This window comes from Equus caballus, chromosome 23, assembly GCF_041296265.1.
Source record: "Equus caballus isolate H_3958 breed thoroughbred chromosome 23, TB-T2T, whole genome shotgun sequence".
In the NCBI taxonomy this organism is placed as follows: Eukaryota; Metazoa; Chordata; class Mammalia; order Perissodactyla; family Equidae; genus Equus; species Equus caballus.
The window spans coordinates 36,990,556-37,003,171 of record NC_091706.1 but is presented as its reverse complement, the minus strand read 5'-3'; the positions used below and the strand labels follow the sequence as shown (position 1 = coordinate 37,003,171).

The window sequence follows — 12,616 nt, the reverse complement described above, 5'->3', positions numbered from 1 at the left end:
ATGCACCCACATGTGCTTCATAGTAATTTTAGTGACTTGAACTGAGGAGACATTTTGCCACATCCCCATTTAAAGGATGAGGCCAGGAAGGGACCACATAGCTTGCCCAAAGTCACATCTATAAGTAGAACTTTTTATCTCTTCACTCCCAGCCCAAAACTGAGCAGCGACACTCCTCAGGCAAGGCCATTCCCTAGCATGGCAAGTTTTCACTTGGGCCAGAGCAACAACACACAGGGTGTAGAAACAAAGATGAAGCAATGGCAGAGAGATTTTGCAAGGGTTAAGATTTGGCTGGGATAATATATGAATTTAGGAGGGGACAGAGAAGTAAAGAAAAGCCCTAGAGGGAATGTGAATCGGAGACAATGTCACGAACTGAAGAAATAGCTGATGACATTCAATCGAACATCCAGAAGGCTGGTTTTACTTGTCTATTCCCCACTGTCCTGAATCTCCACTGGGCACAGGCTTGCAGGATATATAAAAATGACCAGAAGGCGTACCCCAGGCCTCTGCAAGTCTGACAGGGAAGCAGGACTTAAACCATAAACAACACTGAGAGAACAAATCGAAGATCCCACAAGACAAGAGGGCCACAGCTAAAGCATCCAATGCAGGCACGGGGCAGGAGAGACGACTTGCAGCTTGAAGGGTGGAGGAAGGAAAAAGGGCATTAGCAGAGGCCTCCTGGGGAAGGCAGCATTTCAGCCAGGCCTTGAAGTTAAAAAAAAAAAAAAGTTTCCCAGAAACGTGTTTTTTAGTCACAGAGAAAGTTTGGGGAAGCACAACCACCTTGGCTAGACGACACCTCTTAAATAACTCTTCACCAGACGTCATAAGGAAGTGTGGGGAAATGCTGGCTCTCCAGCAGACCTTTATCACTGCAGCATTTATAGAAAGACTTTGGGGTACAGGTCAAAGGCAGAATATTAGAAATCAAAATTAGGCCCAGTCCACATCCCTAAAAATAACTCAAGTCTTTTTTCTGGCTGTTACTTGGGAACAATAAGGCTCAGGGGACAGTTAAGGTAAGTGTACTTTCTACATCTGTTTGCTGATTCAGAACATCTCTCTCAGCCTGAAGGGCTTCTTGTTTGCGATGCAGCTTTCTCTATAACCGGATTGATAATTCCCCCACCAGAAGTAGCAATATCTTTAGAATTGGGACACAGCACTGCTGTGCCTAATAGGGGAGCAGAGGGTGGGTAAGGAGAGCAGCAATGAAGATAAAGGAAATAAATCTACCCAAAGTTTCTGGTTTAGAGGCCAAGGTTGTCAGGATAGGTGATGAAACATTACCAAAGCTCTTGCTTCTTGGTCTGAGACATGCAACTTTAAACAGTGTGCAACATGATTTGTGCCACGGATAAAAACCACACTGGGCTTCAAGTTAACATGATATGTTGCTGGACCAAAACTCTGGAAAAGTATGGAAAACATTTCTCTTGTGGTTTTTCCTGTCGTTTTACCGTTCAACGTCGAAGATGTTTGAAAAAGCGGTGGGATTAAAATTATGCTCTGTTTGTTAGGCTTCTGTGAACGCGTCATCCTTCAGTCAAGGAAACAAATTAGGATGTGGGCGGCTGCCCTCACTTTAAATAAACTGCCTTGGGATCGTCCTTGCCCAGAGTCAGACCTGGCAAAGGCTCTGAGGCAGCTCTGTGCAAGACAAAAGATAAGAACAAACTCTGCAGCGGCTAATTACTGCCCGGTGACCCCCAGGCACTGCCCCCACAGGAACCTGGCTGTTAACATTATCACCCTGTGGATTCCATGAGTCAGTTCTTAGAAGAGTCTACCTGTGATGAAATTCGATGATCTCCTCGGTGAAGACAGCCAACATTTCCACAAAAGGAAAAAATTCTTTTCAAAAGGGTTTTTAAGAGAAAGTACTAGAAGCCACTCAACAAAAAAACACCACAGCAGAGCATCTCTCTAACCCAAGGCTCACGTCTATTGGTAGTCATAAAGGTAATCATGGGCAGTTATCACTTCTAAAATTCAGTTGAACACCAAACTGCCAGGCAATTGGTCAGAATCAAACCAAACCAACAAAAGCTAATTTCAAAGCATGACACCCTGAAATGTAGTATTTCATGTATATTTACATGTACACCCATCCTTCCTAGGTTCTGTTAGGCCCCTTTGTAAGGCAACCTCATTTGGGACACTGCTAAGAATCAATGATAAGGTGCCAGCCTGGGGCAAGTGGTTAAGTTTGTGCACTCTGCTTCAGTGGCCCGGGGTTCGTTGGTTCTGATCCCGGGCAGGGACCTACACACCACTCATTAAGCCACATAGAAGAATTACAATGACCTACAACGAGGATATACAACTATGTACTCTGGCTTTGGGGAGAGGAAAAAACAAAAGGAAGATTGGCAACAGATGTTAGCTCAGGGCCAATCTTCCTCAAAAAAAAAAAAAAAAGGAATCAATGATAGCCACTTCCTTCTCTGTCTGCTCAGATAATTTTATTTATACATTAAACATAGAAGAATCTAAAGTACATACTTTAAACACCTTTCTGGTTGAGATGGCACACTTTGACTTAGCAGTAAAACTGGATCATTATATGCTGAACAAACCCTGGTTATATGATGGACGAGCTTTGATATGTTCCCCTTGCCCCACCTTCATAACAGCAACAAATTCAAGAAAGAACCCTTTAAGCTTCCTGCAATTAAAATGGATAATGGCCATTTACAATTAAAAAAATCACCACATAGTTCATTTGACTTCTTTGACTTTCAAGTTCATCCTCTACAGAATAGGCATGCTGGTAGCCAGCTACAGGCTCAATTTTGGTATGAATGAAATAAAATATTAGCTATGAAGACACCTTGTGAGCTATTGTACAAAACTGTGCATTACTGTGAGGATCCTTATAATGGCTTCAATTCCCACTCTGAATTTGAATCCTCCATCTGCCAGATTACTCTCAAATTGCTTTTGTTCATGAATTGCTCAAAACTTCTGAGAGACAAGCCTCCAAAACACTGTATAAAATATTCATGCAGCCTGGGAGTCAAGTCTTTCTACCATCTCCAACTTGATCTTCCGAAAATTCTCCCCAACTGGAACCTCTTGCCCTGGGCAACCAGGTCAAAATAGGTACACTGGTCCTCCCACAGGTTCTTCAGCTTCACAGGTCCCTGCCATCTCAGGGCTTTCTTCTGATCTCGGATGATGATCAGCACCCCCACACCCATCCTCCTCCAGCAGCAACCCTACCCCATCTTGAAGCCCTTATCAACCCAAGGACCCAAGAGAGCTTACCCTAATCTCTCCGTGTTTCACATGGCCTCTGCTATTTGCTATTCATATGTTTAAATGGTTAGGTACATTCTTTCTTTCTTTATTTATTTTTTTGAGGAAGATTAGCCCTGAGCTAACATCTGCTGCCAATCCTCCTCTTTTTGCTGAGGAAGACTGCCCTGAGCTCACATCCATGCCCATCTTCCTCTACTTTTTATATGTGGGACGCCTGCCATAGCATGGCTTGCCAAGCGGTGCCATGTCTGCACCCGGGATCCGAACTGGCAAACCCCGGGCTGCCAAAGTGGAATGTGTGAAGTTAACTGCTGCGCCACCAGGACAGCCCCAGGTACATTCTTTAAAACACACAAGTTCTCAATTGCTGATCATTTATGTTTTACAGAATTTTGGACTTGGCTTAATAGCATTCTAGTACATGTAGGATACAGCACAACAATAAACTACAAAAGAGTTGCAAATATTTGCAAAGCTATTATATGCCCAGTTCAACAAAGCACAGGGAGAAGAGATGGGAGAGAGCTTTCCTCATGGACAGTCAATTTCCAAGTTCAATGACATCTCCCAGGGGATGGTAAAAACTAGAATATACAACATGAAGGAGGTAAAGAAATATACAGCCATCCCACACATGGAAAATCACAATCTAAATACAAACGGACAGAGAATTTCCTTTGGACTACTGTTAGCCTGTAAACCAACTTATCCCAATCCATTTGGTCAGAGATTTTTTTCTATTTTTAAGTAATTTTAACTCCCAAATTCTGAATTCAGTATAAAAAAAAAAAAAAAACAGAAGGAGGAGTTATAATTATATTTAATGGTTTTTAAACTTGAAATGTATTTCAACTTCTGTGGATTCCATTCATCAATTTACAAAAGGGCCAACTCATATTTAAATTAGATCAGTTTCTAAAAAGTTTCTAAAACATGACTGTTTGCATAGAAGTAGATGATATGTTGGTAACAGACTGATGGTTAAGCTGATGCTTCCACATCTAAACCTACAACAGAACATTGTGATATTTTTAAAGGTTTTACATCATAGAGACATATAGCCTGATTATAACTGTCTGAATGTCCTGGAAGTCTTATATTTCTAATAAAACATCACAATTCATGGTAGCCTCCAGTTACATAATAATGTATTACAAATCCAGAAGTCTAGAAGGGCATCATTTACGACAAAGTTTCAGTCAAAAATCCCATATTCCATATCTAAAGCATTCTTCCAAATGAGTGAATTAATGAGTGGTTTATACCCAACATTCGAAACACCCAGCTATTTAGCTCCTGAATTTCATCAGCTCTATTATATGTTTTGCTAAAGTTTAATTACTCAAGTATCTTTATCTTTAGGACTTGTATTACTAAAAAGCTCTCTTTAACATAACCTGAACACTTTCAAGGAAAACTACTATATTAATACGAGAAAAAATAAAGTCATAATAAACAGTAATAAAGTTGTAAAGTTTTCCAAACTCAGGTTGCAAGGTCCCATTTAACTTGGTGATAAATATCTTAGGCAAATAAATATGCTATCTTTCACAATGACTCTGAGAGAACTAAGTTTTAGACTTCCATATTCCCTGGTAAATATAAAGTCATGATTTTCTATGTAGAAAAAATAAACACCCCTGGCCTTCCTAAAAACTCTACCAAATTACTTACCACCTTCTGCATTTTCTATTCCCAACTACTTATGGAATGACCCATGACTTTAGTAACTGACTAGAGACAAAATTTCCATAATACAAACTCTTTCAAAGATGACAGAAAATTCAGCATCCTCTATTGGTCAAAAACAATCCACAGAACACATTTAAGGAAAAGGAGCAATTCACAAGACAATTCTTTTATATAAAAAAGTGACAAGAAAAAAAAGAAGCAGCTCCCAAATGTGGCTTTTGACATTAGGGAAATTTTCTCATCAGTTCGCCAGAAATACTGCAGAAGAGAAGTGTGACTCATTTATAGAGAGCTTTCTAAGGCCACTCATGTTAAGCAACAAATTGTCCATGACTTCCCTTAAAATTGTCTTGACCAGAAACAGCGAGAATCAAAACTTCTGGTGGTTAAATCAGGACCTACCAACACACCCTCAATATACTAGCGCTGGGAAACGCTCCTTAGCATTATATCTGTGACAATTCAGTTGTTCTCATGGCAGCGTGTCAAGATGTCATAAATAGTGATTTATTATTTCTCGGGAGTATCAAAAACCTGCTGACCTAGGAGAGTTTGACAAACAAAGGCCTTGTTTACAAAGGAAGACTTCTAAAGGGGAAAAAAAAACCATGAAAACACTGGAGGACAGCACCACTTTTATAATTTATGAAAGTTTTCTGATTTATGGTCTTGCTCCAATACATAATAAGGCCTTAAAATGAAATGTCAGAATGTTACAGTAATATAAGGCGGGTATCACAATTATCTCCCAGCAAAGAGTCAGATGTTCTTTTATACTGGTCTGTAAAATGACCTATCTTAAACCTAATCAAAGAAAAAGTTTTAAATAATTATTTGCCAAAGTGTTACTTTCTAGCTATACTGTCAGAAATGTTTTAAACATAATTCAAGCATTAACAATATAATACAAGCAGAGGTAATTTTTTTTTTTTTGGTCAATTCCTAGCCTCAGGTGTTGGTCAAAGCACTTTTCAAGAAACTTGACGAGAGAAATGCTCAAAAACCACTTTAAAAACGAACAAGAGAAAAGATCTAAGGCTGCTTTGAACACACTCTTGTGGTGAATATTTTCTGTGAAATACCACAGTGCAGTGAGGTCCCGAAGCTGGGATGGAACTGATGTCACTCACAGGAGAAGGGCCACATCGAAGGAAGCACTCGCTCTCCTGTGCCAATTCTTCCAGGGTTCTCAGACCCCCAAATCCTAATTTATTTCACAGCGTTCTTTACCAATACGGCATCTCTCTTTAATGCCCCCAACAAAGTAGATGGACCTCAGTCTACAGGTTTGCTTTTTTCCCTCAGTCCACTTTCAATCAACATTTTTTTGCACCTAATAGGCATCTCCAAACCCCCTTTCCAAGAGCAGACATTTGAGTTGTCAGGGAGCTTAAAAAAAAAAAAGTCCAGGAGAATAAAAGGGCAATTAGATTCCTAAAAGAGAAAGTGTGCCTCAATTTGCATAACAATGCACCAACTGGGATTCAAACCTGCCACACCTCTTAACACCACCAATGCGCTAGAAGTAGGCTGGAAGCCGACCAAGTCTAGCGTTGGCAAACAAGCCAGGGGTAGTGGTCCCCCAAATAACTAGTGGAAGGTATTACTGAAACATTCGAATGTGCATATATCAGTATATACTTATATATACACACGACATTGGGGATGGCTTTTATTTTAGTACAGCTCTCAAGGGTTTCTGAGTCGTAGATGGTTAGACAGGAATTTTCTTCTATTCAACTCGCAAGCAACAATCTTTCTGTTCATACAAGCATTCTGTTCCTACAAATATGGCACAACCAGGTGTAAATTAAAAAGTCCTTTGGAAAGGAATTTTAAAACTTAACTCTGCTATTGGTAACGCAGAGACGGTAAAAATAACCACTCGATGTAGTTAGACAAACGTGTCTCCTTAACGTGCTCCTTGTTATCACATTACACATCCTAGGAACACAGCCTACATAATGACCAAGAAACAATGATGACACCTCTCCAGAAAATACTAACCCGGGTCCCTTTACTTTTTCAAAAGCACCAACCTCCATCAGGTTAGGGAGGAGCGAGAAAAGGCGACAACCTTGCAAAACTCTCCCAAAAGTTACATAAACAAAGGAAGGGAGAAGCCCAGTGTGGGCTTTGCACCCATGTGCTACTAAATTACATAACAACCGGTGCAGACAGGAAAGAAGGAATGAATTCTGCACAACACCCCCACTTCCCTCGACTCCCAAGCCTGTCTCCTTCTCTTAAAAAATCCCAATGCCTGGTAAGACCAAGTGGACGACTTTGAATATTTATGTTATTGCTGGAGTAAATCCTGCGAGAGTTGGAGGGACGTTTAGGCCCGAAGTTTGAATGTGCAACAGCCCCAAGACGCAGCGACTCCAGTCTCTGGACCCGAAGGAGAAAGAACTGACAAGCGACAGCAGCCAGCAAGGCCTTCTTCCTCCCCCTCACGGTGCCTCCCGCTGGAAAGTTTTCCACGCGATCGATCGGAGGGCAGGGAGCCCGAGTCCCCCGCCCGCCTGACTTTGCAGGAAAGGCGAGCCGGAGCCCGGAGGGGGCCGGCAGGGAAAGAGCTGGAAAGCTCCGCACGCAGCGGGCGGCGGCGGCGCAGGCTCCTTACCTGGGGGACGCCGAACAAAAAGAGGCGCGGGGCTCGCCGAGCCTGCAGCGGCGGCGCGGCCCGCGGCCCGGAGCCGGGCTCCCCGCCGGAGCCCTAGGCCCGCGCCCGAGCCCGCGGCCCGGCCCCCGCCGCCGCCGCCGCTTCCTCCCTCGCGCGCGTCATGTCACGGCGATCAAACATGTCTGTGTGCGCTTCGCCGCTGTGACTTCCTGATTCTCTGCCGCTCGCGCGCGCACACTCACACTCACACTCACGGCCACATGCACACGCCACCCCCGCCTGCCCCCGCCACCAAACCTCGCCTCGTCCTCCCGGGGCTCCCGGGGAGGGCGCGGGCAGGAGCGGCTGCCGGCGCCGCTGCTCCCGACGCACTGGCCCCGGCGCGCACAACACACACTCACACTCACGCGCAGACACACTCGCGGCGGCCCCGAGGGCGCGTAGACGCGAGCCGCAGGAGCTCGCCGCCCCCTTCCAACCCACCCCACCCTACTTAGCAGCCCTGCCAAACTTTTTTTTTCCTGCCTGATCCGCGTCCAACTTCCCTCCACCCCCAGCCCCCACCCCCAGCAGTCCGGCCAGCCCGGCGCTCACCAGGATCTGCCGCAAACGGCAACCCGGATAAAAATAATAATGCAATCCAGGCGGCGGAGGCGGGGGCGAGCGCGCAGACACTGGCAGGAGGCGATTTCCCCGCGTGTACCGGAAACCGGCCCGAGTGCCCGGACCAGGGCGCGGGTGTCCCCTGGAGCCCGCACTGCTGCGCCCCGCCCCGCGCGGTGCAACTGCGCCCAGGCTGCGAGGCCTGGTGCGGGGCACCCGGGGCACCAGGATCAGTGTGCGCCCCGCGGCCGGAGGGCTCCTAGGGGCCGGCGCGCCGGACCGGTTATTTGGGGAAGTGCATCGCGACACCTTTGCAGATGGCATGGCCATGTTTTGCACCGCAAACGGGAGAAGGAAAGACGGCCAACGGAGGGGGAGAACAGAGCAAGGGGTAAACCAGGTTGGGATGGGAATAAAGCAAACTCGAAAGCAGGGAGCGAGAAGGAAGGGGTGCGTGTCATCGTTGGGAGGAGGCTCCCACCCGGTCTCCCCGCCTCCCGCCCTCGCCACCCCCCATTCCCTCCCCCCTGCAGCCCTTCCCTTCTCCGGCGAACACCACCGCCGCTGCCCGGGCGCGCGCGGGTCCTGTTTGTGACAGTCAGGCAGAGAGGATTATCCGGATCATGGCCTCCCCGGCCCGCAGCCACGGTGGCTTTCCCTGGCCCCAGCGTGCCCCAGGCTCCCGGACGATCGCAGAAGACCTACGCCCGCGCTTCCCGCGGCTCGAGCTAGGGGAAGACGCAAAGCAAAAGAAAACAAACCCGGGGAGGGGGAGGACAGGGTAACTGAGCCCGGCGGGCACCTCCGACCTCCTTCTTCTTGGCCTCCTCCCTCCCTACTAGCCGTGCGGCCCGGGCCGGACACCCAGAACTTCAATACCCGATCCCGCGCCGCCGCCAGGTACCAGGAGCAGGGACGTCCGCAGAGCTCTGGGCGCAGCTCCCCTGCAGCCCCTTTGCCTTCAGGCCTGCCTACCGGTCAGCGTCCCCATCCCTGGCCGAGGGAAAGCGCAAAGTGGAGGTGACACCTCCGATCCAGCACGCACCGGCCCCACGGCGGTGGCTGCCGCCTCCTCGGCGCGCCAGCTCGGGCTTCTCCCGCCGCGATCCGCTCGCGTCTCCGCAGCCGGAGCCCTTTAAACAAGTCCCCGGGAAGCGGGTGGCAGCCGCGTTCGTTGGCGCCCCGCCGCCAGCCTGGGCTTCTCGCCCTCCTCTCCCGCTCCCCTTCCAACTCTTCCGGGAGGACTGCTCGGGATGAACTGTCGCGTTTCCATCCTCCTCCCCGGTCCTCCTGCCTTCCCCCTCCTCCTCAGTCCCCCACCCCCGGCTTTTAAGGGGATGGGGGAATTGCAACCTTGCCGAATGTGTGTGTGTGTTGCAACCTTGAGTTGGCAGCGCATCGCTGACTGCCTACCCAGGGTCGAGGCTGTGGTTTGTTGGGATTTTCCCCCCTTGCCTCCTTGAAGTAGTAATTATTACTGTTATTATTAGAACAGCAAGGTTCGGTTGAAACTTTCCCGTTTCCTCCACCGCCGCCCGGGAGCTGTCGTTAGAGCATTCCACCTGAGGCCCGCGGGGAGGAGGCGGGCTTTTTTGTTGTGGCGGTTGGCCCGCCTGTTTGTTTTGGTCTCCGTGCATGCACAATAAATAATAATTAGGATAATAATGAATAATCCCCAGCAAAGGCGGCGCGGTGCCGGAGGGGTTTGTGCGGCGGCTGCAGCCCGGTGGCCAGAGGGAGGGGAAAGAGGAAAAAGGAGTTGTAAGTTATATTTACCTTGCTCGCGAGGAGTGTGCTGGCTGAATCTCTTCCCTCTCTGAGTCACCGAGAGTACAGAAACAGAGGGAGAGAGGACTAGATTATGAATATGACTTCATTGATGACAGCCATCCCCTCCTCTTCCTAAACTCGGGCTCCGCCCCGCGTCCCACCCTCGCCGCCTCCACGGGCGCCGGAAGACGCACCGCAGTTGGCCCCGCGCGCCGCTCCTCCCTGCCCGCCCGGGCGCGGGTTGGCGGGACGCGCCTGTCACTCGCCCCGCTCAGCGACTCCGGGAGCTCGGGGGGGAGGAGGGGGCGGTGTGCAAGAATGTGGATCGAGACAGCTCTACTGTATGCGTGGATCCGTGTGTGTCTGCAAGGCGCCGGCTCTCGGGCCGTGTTTGTGCCTGGAGCAGAGAAACTGCGCAGGACGCAGAAAGCCCCAAGCCCTGATGGAGTTGGCCGTCCGTTATCCCTCTGCTGGCAGTCCTGTTCAGGGGCGCTGCCGGGCTCCGGAGGGAGTCTGGGGAAGCGGAGGAGGCGCCGCGAAAGGGAGGGCAGCCGTAGTAATAGCGCGTAGTAGTTTGGGGGTATGTGGAGAAGGTGCTGGAATTTAACCGTGCCTCCGCCTGCCAGAGCCAGCCTGCAGAGGGAAAGGGAGGGGACCGGGGAAGGGCTCCGAGTGGCACCAAAGCTGTTTGTGACACAGTGTTGACTATGAAAAAAACAGGCATTGTCGTGCCGGCTGAAACTTTTTCTTCACCCCCCGCCCCCCACCCAAGGCTGTAATTATAATCTGCCCCAACTCTCCTCCGTAAAAAGGGAGGCCGGCACAAAGAACATTCTTGCCAAATCTGTCTCTTTTCTAAAGGACTGTAAGCTTCCAAATGCCAATGAGGGAAAAACAGCTGAAAGGCTGAGCGCCTGATAAATAAATAAGCCCGCCCTAACTCCTCTATTTACTTGTGGACCAGACACAGCACTTCAACCTTCCCTCACCTGTCATCTTCGCGTAAAACATACAAAAATACGGAAAAACAACCCCGTGGGGGCGGGGCGCGCGGGTTAGGGGGCAGTGGAAGCGTGGAATCTGCTTTTGATTTAAGAAGGGGAATAAATCTCTTATTCTCTACAGACCGTAGTCTCTTCTCTCCCACCTCGCATTTAAGAGCAATTAAGGCTACCAAGAGTAAACTGCTGGCACTTTGCGGTTTTGAGACCTCTTGTTCCAGTTTCCCTTGAAATACCGTGCTTTGGCCCGACGAATAGGTCGGTGTTTGCTGAGACAATTTTATTTTTAGTTTTATGAAGTGTGAAAGAATGTTAGGAGATTTTAAATCAGGGGCCTATTATTCTAGACTCAGACTAATGTAGGTGCTCAATTCTTAAAATTAAAACTGTTCCTGTACCGTAGTGTTACGAAAAGTATGATTTATCCCTTATTTTGTAATGTAATGGTCTAAATTAGTCATTCGAAGTGCACAGTGAGTACTTAGTTTAGGATTTTTCCCCCCTAGAGTAAAATCCTATTTTAAGACCATTTTACTGTTGCAAAATTGACTCTATTTGAGCAGCCAGGTCCGAAAAGTGGTTCTAGGATACTTAAAACTATGAGCTAGGGGGCCAGCCGGTGGTGTAGTGGTGAAGGTGGTAGCTCTGCTTCCACAGCCCTGGGTTCCAGGTTCGGCTCCCCCGCTGGGACCTATATACACCGCTCATCAAGCTGTGCTGTGGCAGCATCCCACATACAAAATAGAGGAAGATTGGCACAGATGTTAGCTCAGGGACCATCTTCCTCACACACAAAAAAACCAGAAAACAAACAACTATGCACTGGATAAGTTGAAGACAAGAAGCAACGAAGGAAACCAAATGCCTTGTGTGGTCATTAAGTAACAAGACTTGTTCACCATGCTGGTCCACTGCTGGAGGACGGGCTGCAAGGGCACGGTTGTCAGGTGGCCAGGAGTGTCAGTGGTCACTCACCCTGTAGTTTTCCAAGGCCTTGTTCCTTCCCTGTCAACCTTAGCTTCCTAATTTTCTGTCTATCCCGAAGTGAACCTCAAGACAACAAAAGATAACACATCTAAGAGAAATAGAATATAGTATGCCCTGAAGAATCTGTTGTGAGAACTTGTTTTTCTGCCTGAGGATATGCCAGTATAACTATTAACTGGGAAATATACAGCAAGAAATCTTAAACAAAATTAGCAATGTAGTAAAAATATAACTTCTAACTGCCTAATAAAATGCACCTATTAACATAGCCAGATAACTTAGTTCCCTATAAAAGGGCTTTAATCTAATGGCAATGCTTATTACATTAGGTAATATTAGGTTTCAATCTGGGGGGACCTAATTTGTTTCCTTGACATGCCAACCTCACGTGCCAATTTGCAGAAACTGATGACTTCACCTTTATTCCCTTGTGAATAAGTGCCCTTTTTATCCCTTTAAGATTCCACTTTCATCTGTCGTGCCAAATTTCAAAAAGAGAAGAATCATCTTAGTAAAACTCTAGAGGAAGAGAATGGGCATTCCTTCTGGCATTTTGTCAGAGGGAAAATAAAGAAGAAAACACTCCCTTTGTTACATGTGTGTATTCTTCAGCTCATATAAAATTTTGATGCAGTACTTGGAAGGGTTGGTATCCGTGCAT

At 47.5% G+C, this 12,616-nt stretch overlaps 1 protein-coding gene across 6 annotated transcripts in view; it reads right to left on the bottom strand.

Annotated features, from left to right (window-relative positions):
* Positions 1–10,159, bottom strand: part of SMARCA2 (SWI/SNF related, matrix associated, actin dependent regulator of chromatin, subfamily a, member 2) — a 166,771-nt gene extending 156,612 nt beyond the window's left edge. For 2 of the 6 annotated variants that reach the window (XM_014735432.3, XM_070248197.1), the window contains exon 1: positions 9,974–10,159. The gene's annotated coding sequence lies outside the window, so the exon portion shown is untranslated. Of the gene's footprint in view, positions 1–7,594; positions 7,737–7,891; positions 7,986–8,188; positions 8,341–9,242; positions 9,481–9,973 lie in introns of those variants that run through there. The other 4 variants (XM_070248194.1, XM_070248196.1, XM_070248195.1 and 1 more) reach the window with 4 other exon arrangements.
* Between the last annotated feature and the right edge of the window lie 2,457 nt (positions 10,160–12,616).